Here is an 8,958-nt window from a genome sequence, read left to right on the forward strand (position 1 = left end):
TTGGTGGATACCTAGTGCTGTCACATGTGAAAACAATGTCTCATTGTTGACAGAGACTGTTTCCCATCCTTGACCAAAATCTCAGCCTCACTCCTTCATGCCCCTTTCACATTGACTCCCTCCTCCTCACCACCTTCACACCAGGGAGAGCAGAGAAGAACACATTGAACTGCAGGGAATAGACAGAAAACATGGCACAGTCAGACCCTAACTATTCTAAATACCAATGTGCCGGGAATTCCCCCTTACATTTCCCCCCTGAGAGACTCCTAACTAGGCAGCTCCTTTTCTCCCTCCTCCTGTCTCTCTGCCCTTACAGGCTCCAGGAAGCCTCAGTACCTCAAAAGAAAAAATTTCCAAACCAAGTTGGTAGAACTACAGAATTGCCTTTGAAGGACTGAGTAAAGGAAAGGGAAAACGTGATGGAATAAAGGCAGTTAGAAAGGAGGTAGAGTATAACTACTTCAGTAACAAGGACAAGGAAGGCTTGAAGGAAAGACAGAGTCCACTGAAGGAAAAAGTAGGATGAGAAGATTAACTACTAGGCATACTCTTTCAACATGAAGAGGCAGGAGGAGGGGAGCAGCTGCTGCTGCAGGACTCAGTGCCCCACAGCTGGGAGAGGAGGTTTGTGTTGAAGGCTGAAGTACTGTGGGAGGAAAACTTAAACCTTGCTGACAGTAATAACTGGCCACATCTTCAGCCTGGGCTCCACTGATGCTGAGAGAGAAATCTGTCCCAGACCCACTGCCACTGAATCGTTCAGGGACCCCAGATGCCCGGGTGGATGCATGATAGATGAGTAGTTTGGGAGCCTGTCCTGGTTTCTGCTGGTACCAGGCTAAGTAGTTCTTCTGATCAGAGCTGTACAAAAGACTCTGGCTGGCCTTGCAGCTCATGGTGACTATCCCCCCTGGAGTCACAGCCACAGAGGCTGGAGACTGGGTCATCACGATGTCCCCACTGGCACCTGCAGGCAGAAAAGAACAAGATCACACAATAAATCACAAGTATATAAAATGTATATTCACATGTAGGTTTCCTCATTGGTCATATATAATCAGATCATTTTGAGATGGAATTGTCTGTACACTCTGCATGTGAAATCCATGTCTCCAGGTTTACAAAGACATTGCTCTTCTGAAGCTCTCACCTGAGACCCAGAGCCCCAGGAGGATGAGGAGTTGGGACTGTGACAGCATCTTGCTCACTGTCTGGTGCACTCAGGCCCCGTCTCCACGGAATTCCCATTAATAGAGTCTGAGCAGCAGCCAGGTCCCCAGGAGTCTATGCAAATCAGCACAGGTATAAAGGGAAATGCACTGTGCAGTGAGCTGTGAAGAGAGATATTGGAAGGAAGGGGAAAAAATAACATTACCACAAGAAATGTGAGCGTAGTCCTGTAAACGTCCCAGAAATCAACTGCAAACTATAGTTTTCAACAAACTTTAGCAAAGTTAGCAAAGTCAAAATATTTTACTACCCACTTTATGTTTCAAACTAGCTGCAATCATCTTCTGTGTTTAAAATTAATTTTGTAATAGACTAGGTATCAGTGAGTGTAAAGTTTCTGAATGTAAATGAGCTTTTATAATTGGTAGCAGGAACTCTGTGGAATATATTCATATCATGGGATAGAATGAGGATGTAGTGTACAAAGTATACATTTGTCTCAGCCTATTCTGAACTTTAAATACGTGCATGATGTTCTTTTTCTACATCTCAAACTTCAATATGTCCACATCCAGGCCTCTGATACTGCTCTCAACCCAAATAATGTCTCTGAAAATGAGTCAACAGTCACGTAAAAATTACCCTTGGCACTGGCCATTAGGCCAGGAGTTTTCAAATTACAAATGAAGAGATTTCCATCCTAAGAAGAATTGCGCCATCTTGTGGTAATAGGGAAAATAGCCCCAACTCCTAAGGTCTCAGAGTAGATTCTTTACTTACTCCTTCCAAAAATGAAAAAATAAGTGTAGAGTTACACAAATAATAATATGAAACTTTCTAAACCTAGGACATTAAATTATCAGAAAAGGAAGCAGAACCTCTGACCTCTTAAGCTTTCATTTATCTGGGAAAGACAGTCAATGAATAAGGGACATATCCTCCGACTCTCATATGTAGCTTCTCTGAAATTCACCCTCTGTCACAAAGCTGTTCATACAGGACAAGTGGGGTGAGGTGTATCCAGGTCCATTTCATGGTCATCCCTCACCACGAACAGAGTCAGAGGAAGAGATAAAATTTAAGACAGTTTAGGAATCTTATATGCAACATAATCCCTCCTGTTTCCCACCCAAGGGAAGGAGCAGCACACATCCTGTTGTCTAAACCAGAATCAGTGGAGTCATCCTCGACAACACTCTTTACCTCAGCACTCACCTCCACCTCCTGTCAATCTTACAACTACATATTCCCCAGTGCATCCACTTCTTCCGGTCTCCACTGCCATGGCTTTAGACCAACCCATCATCTCTCTCCTGAATTTCCTGAAATAATTTCCTAACTGGTCTTCTTATATTCTGGTATTCTTGACATTTAAAAAAATAATAAGTTAACTTCACTAAAACCAGAGTGATCTTTTGAAAAGGCAAGTTTGGTCATGCCATCTGGCTGCTTTAAAATCTACTTTAGAGGAGTACACTTTTTTTTTAATTAGCTTTCCAAAAGAAAAGTTACATGATTTATGGAAAAGTAGAACAATGAAGCTGTCCCTACCCAGGTCCAGGGCTGCAGGTCTACTTTCTCTAAGATATTGGGAGGTGGCTGATCTCTGGGAACACGTAGCTCCTGTACCTACAGCTGCCTGGTAATGTGGTCCAGATCTTCCCAGAAGTTCCCCAAAGTCTGAGACCAGCTGAGCTGCTGTGGGCCTCAGTGTGAGCCCCTGGCCCTCTCACTATATTGCCCACCCTCATTAGAAGGGAGAAGGCAGAGGGCAGATATGGTGGCAGATGGGAACTGTGGCCACAAGCAGTGCACTGCCTCAAGCATCTCCATCTGTCAAATGGGTGCTGGACTAGAACACCGTTATTGATACAGCTCAGGAGATTAATTTCCAAGTATATTTGGCTCTAGCAAGTATAAATGTACTTTATCATATAAATGTTAAAGCAGATTGAAACAGGGTTGAAAGCAATTAAAGTTTAGTTTTACAAAAACTACCATAAGCAAGCCTATGTCAAGAAGAGGTAGAGATGTGTGCTGATTCTGGCATAGACATTATTACAGTACCTGTGATCCTCAGCCCTTAGTACCTTGTAATAGCTTGTGTCAGCATGGATTAGCACTATGCACAGAAAAACTGTTCACTGAGGACAAGTTTCATGAACCACCTCGGAGTGTGTGGCTGCCAGTTTGGCTCAAAGACCCCCAGAGAATGGCTGTATAATATTAGGGTTTCAGAGAGGAAGCTGCGCTAGTATCTCCTCCTCCTTGCAGCACAGAGGTTGGAACAGATGCAGCATCAGAACCTGCTCTTCCCAACAAACAGCTTGGAGCTATGGTTCTGCCTCCCCAGTACAACTGTTCCCCAATAATTCCCATTCATTAGTGTAAGCATATCCCTAAGTAAACTAATAATTGGGACCAGAAACAAAGGAAAAATATGTGCAAAGCTTGCTCATGTTTCTGTACACAGACTCTCTTCCCCATGGCTGGCCACTCTGGAGAGATCATCTTCTGGTTTGGTAGAGATAAGGGGTTGAGTGCTGTTTCACTCTTCCTGAAAATGGGAAAGAAATCACATGACAAAGAACATTGGCCAGATCCCATGGGCTTCACCACCAACACCAAGAAGCCTCAGATACACAGAGCACTCATGGCCCAATGGTGGGGACACCACAGAGCTCGGGTACATGCCCACTTGTCACTTGGCAGGCATTCTTAAGCAATTTCCATTCATTCATTCCCTTGACCATTGAGACGTATTTCATGAAGCACACTTTCACTACCTCCTAGCTCTGTGACCGTGGGTAAGGTGCTTCACCTCTCTGTCCTCGCTGTGCTCCTCTGTACAATGGGACCATTGTAATGGTACCTATGTCAAAGTCCCGATGTGAGGAATAAAATGAAATAGTAAATGTCAGCACTTAGAACTGCCTGGGACACAGCAAGTGCTCAGTAACTATTAGCAACCATCATCATCATCACCATCCCTGTCACCACCTTCATTGCCACTATTCCTATTATGTGCAAGGCCCTGTGGATAAAGACATGATTACGATGACTAAGACATATCTTTCTCTCAGGGAGCTCGAAGTCAGCTGCCATAAGCCCTTGTAAATTGTGTTCTTGGAGCACATAAAAAAACAAACCAAAATACAACTTGCTTTAAGCAGGACACTTTATTTAAATTTGCCTATGGTTAAACGAACTAAGGTATCCATTGTTGATGGTTCTAAGTGTATTGTTTCTTTTCATAAATAAAAAAAATGAAATTAAAAAATGAAAATAAATAATAAGAATCCCTTCAAAACCTGGGGTGCAACTATAGTTCAAAGGTAGAATTCTCACTTGCTGTATGGGTGTTCTAGCATGGTAGCTGCCAGAATGCAATATACCAGAAACTGAATGGCTTTTAGAAAGGGGAATTTAATAAGTTGCTCATTTACAGTTCCAAGGCCAAGAAAATGTCCCAATTAAAACAAGTCTATAGAAATGTCCAATTTAAGGAACCCAGGGAAAGATACCTTGATTCAAGAAGGCTTATGAAGTACAGGGTTTCTCTCTCAAATGAGATGGCACATAGCAAACACAATCAGGGTTCCTTTCTCATCTGGAAGGGCACATGGCAAACACAGTGTCATCTGCTAGCTTCTTCTCCTGGCTTCCCCTTTCATGAAGCTTCCCAGGAGGCATTTTCCTCCATCTCCAATGGTCACTGGCTGATGGACTCTACTTCTCATGGCTATGTCATTCTGCTCTGATCTCTCTGAATCTACATAATTCTTCAAAATGTTTCCTCTTTAATAGGACTCCAGAAACTAATCAAGATCCATTCAAGTGGGTGGGGACACACCTCCAGTTAATCCACTCTTGATTAAATCACATCTCCAGGGAGATGATCTGATTACAGTTTCAAACATAAAGTATTGAATAAGAATTATTTTGCCTTTATGAAATGGGATCTTGATTAAAACATGGCTTTTCTAGGGTCCATACATCCTTTCAAACCATCACAGTGGGAGGCCTGGATTTGATACCCAGCCCATGCACTTTCCAAACAAACAAAAAAGAAAAAAAAAACAAAACAACGAATCATGCTGCATCATGCTGCAATAAAGAGATACTTGTTTGGAGAAAGAATGAAATGTGACTCTGCCTTAAGGGTACAAAAACACACAGACCAGACACACACACACACACACACACACACAGAATCACCTTTCCACTGCACTAAGCTAAACATACACCCACACAAAAGTAGATGATACTTCCTTATTGGACTCAAACATGCATATCTTACATCAAATTTTGCATTTCTTGATTTTCTCTCATCAATATGTACTACCCCTTCAGACCTCAACTCTGAGAGAGAAACTTATTTTTAATTGCTTATTACCACTATTATTATGCAAATACCCAGAAGTGTACTTGGCCTATAATAGATTCTCAATTGGAATTTATTTAATAAATGAAAAATGAAAAGAGAAATCAATGAAGAAGTCTTAACTATAACAAATTCACTCAGAAATATAACACTAAAATAGAATAATTATCTGTTTAATGCAACAATGTAAAGCATTCTAGCTTTAATGGAAGTGTAAATATGTTAGCATGAAATAAACAGCCAGGGGAAAGAAACTTGGTGGACACCTAGTGCTCTCACATATGAAAACAACATCTCATTATTGACAAAGACTGTTTCCCACCTCTTGACCGAAATGCCAGCCTCACTTCTTCATGCCCCTTTCACACTGACTCCCTCCTCACCACAACCTTCACACCAGGGAGAGGAGAGAAGAACACATTGAACTGCAGGGAATAGACAGAAAACATGGCACAGTCAGACCCTAACTATTCTAAATACCAATGTGCTGGGAATCCCCTATCATATTTCCCCCCTGAGAGACTCCTAACTAGGCAGCTCCTTTTCTCCCTCCTCCTGTCTCTCTGCCCTTACAGGCTCGAGGCAGCCTCAGTGCCTCAAAGGAAAAAATTTCCTAATCAAATGGTTAGAACTACAGAATGGCCTTTGAAGGAATATGTAAAGGAAAGGGAAAAAGTGAAGGAAAAAGGCAGTTAGAAAGGAGGTAGAGCATAACTACTTCAGTAAAAAGGAGAGGGAAGGCTTGACAGAAAGACAGAGTCCATTGAAGGAAAAAGTAAGATATGAAGACTGACTACTAGGCAGAAAGTTATAATGTGTCTCCTTGGGCATTTGTTATAATGAAGAGATGGGGAGCAGCTGCTGCTGCAGGACTCAGTGCCCCACAGCTGGGAGAGGAGGTTTGTGTTCGAGGCTGAAGCACTGTGGGAGGATAGCTCTTATGTTGCTGACAGTAATAAGTGGCCACATCTTCAGCCTGGGCTCCACTGATTCTGAGGGAGAAATCTGTCCCAGACCCACTGCCACTGAATCGCTCAGGGACCCCAGATGCCCGGTTGGATGCATAGTAGATGAGCAGTTTGGGAGCCTGTCCTGGTTTCTGCTGGTACCAGGCTAAGTAACTGCTAACACTCTGGCTGGCCTTGCAGCTCATGGTGATGGTCTCCCCTGGAGTCACAGCAACAGAGTCTGGAGACTGGGTCATCACAATGTCCCCACTGGCATCTGCAGTCAGAAAAGAACAAGATAATATAATAAATCACAAGTATATAAAACATATATTCACATGCAGGTTTCCTCATTTATCATATATAATCAAATCTGTTTGAGATGGAACAGTCTGTACACACTGCATGTGAAAACCATCTCTCCAGCTTTATAAAGACATTGCTTTTCTGAAGCTCTCACCTGAGACCAAGAGCCCCAGGAGGATGAGGAGTTGGGACTGTGACAGCATCTTGCTCACCATCTGGTGCACTCAGGCCCCATCTCCAGGGAATCCCCATTAATAGAGTCTGAGCAGCAGCTGAGTCCCCAGGAGTCTATGCAAATCAGCACAGGGTATAAAGGGAAACATACTGTGCAGTGAGCTGTGAAGACAGATAAGGGAAGGAAGGGGACAAAATAACATTACCACAGGAAGTGTGAATGTAGTCCTGCAAATGTCCCAGAAATCAAGTGACCACTATAATTTTCAACAAACTTTAGGAAACAGCTGACTTTAAAATATTTTATTATCAACTTTTGTTTCAAATTACCTATACTCATTTTGTATACTCAATTTTGTAATTGAATATATGTGTCAGTGAGTGTAAAATTTCTGAACTTAATTGACTTTTAAGAATATGGTGCCAGAAACTGTGTGGAATACATTCATATAATTGGATAGAATGAGGATGTAGTGTACAAATAATGTATCCACCTCAGTCTATTCTGAATATGTATTCGAAGTACTTCTTTAAAATCAAATCACCTCAATATGTCCAAACCCAGACCACTGATGCTGCTCTCACCCAAATACAGTCTCTGAAAATGAGTCACCAGATACTTACAAGTTACCCTTGCCACTGCCCTTTAGGTCCACCAGTTTCTCAAATCACAATGGAAGTATCCACAGACCTAAGGGGTCACCTCACCCCCTAGTGGTAATAGGTAAAATAGCACCACCTACCAATGTCTCAGAGCAGATTTGTCATTTATTCCTACCAAAACCAAAAATTTTATGGAATTATACAATCACCAATATAAACCCTTCCAGGCCTAGAACATTAGATTATGAATAAATGAAACAGAACCCCTGGTCTCTTGAACCTTTCTATTATCTGGGAGAGAGAGACAATAAACAAAGTATATTCCTGCAGTTTCTCCTATCCTACTTCTCTGAAATTAACACCCCATAGCAAAGCTGTTAATGCAGGATACTGGGGCAAGGTGCATCCAGGTTTATTGCATACAACCTCCCTCACCTAGAACAGAGTAAAAGAAAGATAAAAAAAATGAGATGGTGGAACATCCTAAGGTATATATGGTTCCAATTGTAATTAATAGTACATTTATTTTTCTGTAGTGTGTCTCCTTTTCAGCCCAATACTTTAGTTAAGGATGCCATTTCCAGGCCTTCAGGAATGGGGTGGCACAGACGCAAACCAGCAGGAAGACATTCCTACTCAGGCAAAGGTCCACTGGGCTTTTGTTCTATCACATATATGGGTTTTGAAGATGCCAATACTTTATTATGTTTCTCTCATGTTCCATATTTCTTTTCTGCTTTTCCATGAAGTTAATACACATATATTATTAATTTAAATTTCTACTTCATAATTGACAGTTTTCCTGCTTCAACATAATATAACATCCTTCCTATTCCTACATCTATAAAAAAAACTTGAGAAAGTCTTGGACACCATGGTGATGAAACAGGTTGTGTCATACAAATTACTGAGTCAGAGGCTTCCACCTAAAACACTGTTATGGAGACATCCTCTTTGAAGAGTGAATAGTTGATCTTGTGCATGAATGAAGTAGGGAGTTGGCTTGCTCAGGGAAGAATACATCCAAATATGCACAAGATGTGGTCTTGGATGATTAAGAAAGAAAAATAGAACTGTTGAAAGCAAAAAATGGTCTGATCCTAGGGGAAATTTAAAGATTTGATGAAAGCTGAGACTTTTTGATTAGTGCAGTGAGAGTCCATGGAACATGAAACAGAATTAATTTTTTTTTAAGTAGGCACTTTCTAAGTCATTTTATGTGTATTGACTTTCTAAGGAAGTGGAAAGTACTTAATCCTTATCCATTTGGCCATCTGGAAGTGCGTACTTCTATCTTCTCTAAAATCATATACTGATTTTTAAAATATAAATTTCCCCAAACTCTCCACTGCCAAAATTAGTATCGGGGTA

At 41.5% G+C, this 8,958-nt stretch overlaps 1 pseudogene across 1 annotated transcript; it reads right to left on the reverse strand.

The window, feature by feature from the left end:
- Nucleotides 1-106: 106 nt before the first annotated feature.
- LOC143661214 (immunoglobulin kappa variable 4-1 pseudogene) lies at nt 107-7,032 on the reverse strand (annotated as a pseudogene). Its single transcript, XR_013164452.1, has 3 exons — nt 6,965-7,032; nt 552-970; nt 107-169 (listed from the first exon to the last, which is right to left on the reverse strand). The product of XR_013164452.1 is annotated as an immunoglobulin kappa variable 4-1 pseudogene (transcript).
- Between the last annotated feature and the right edge of the window lie 1,926 nt (nt 7,033-8,958).

The sequence above is a fragment of the Tamandua tetradactyla genome, chromosome 17 (assembly GCF_023851605.1).
Source record: "Tamandua tetradactyla isolate mTamTet1 chromosome 17, mTamTet1.pri, whole genome shotgun sequence".
NCBI classification, from domain to species: domain Eukaryota; kingdom Metazoa; phylum Chordata; class Mammalia; order Pilosa; family Myrmecophagidae; genus Tamandua; species Tamandua tetradactyla.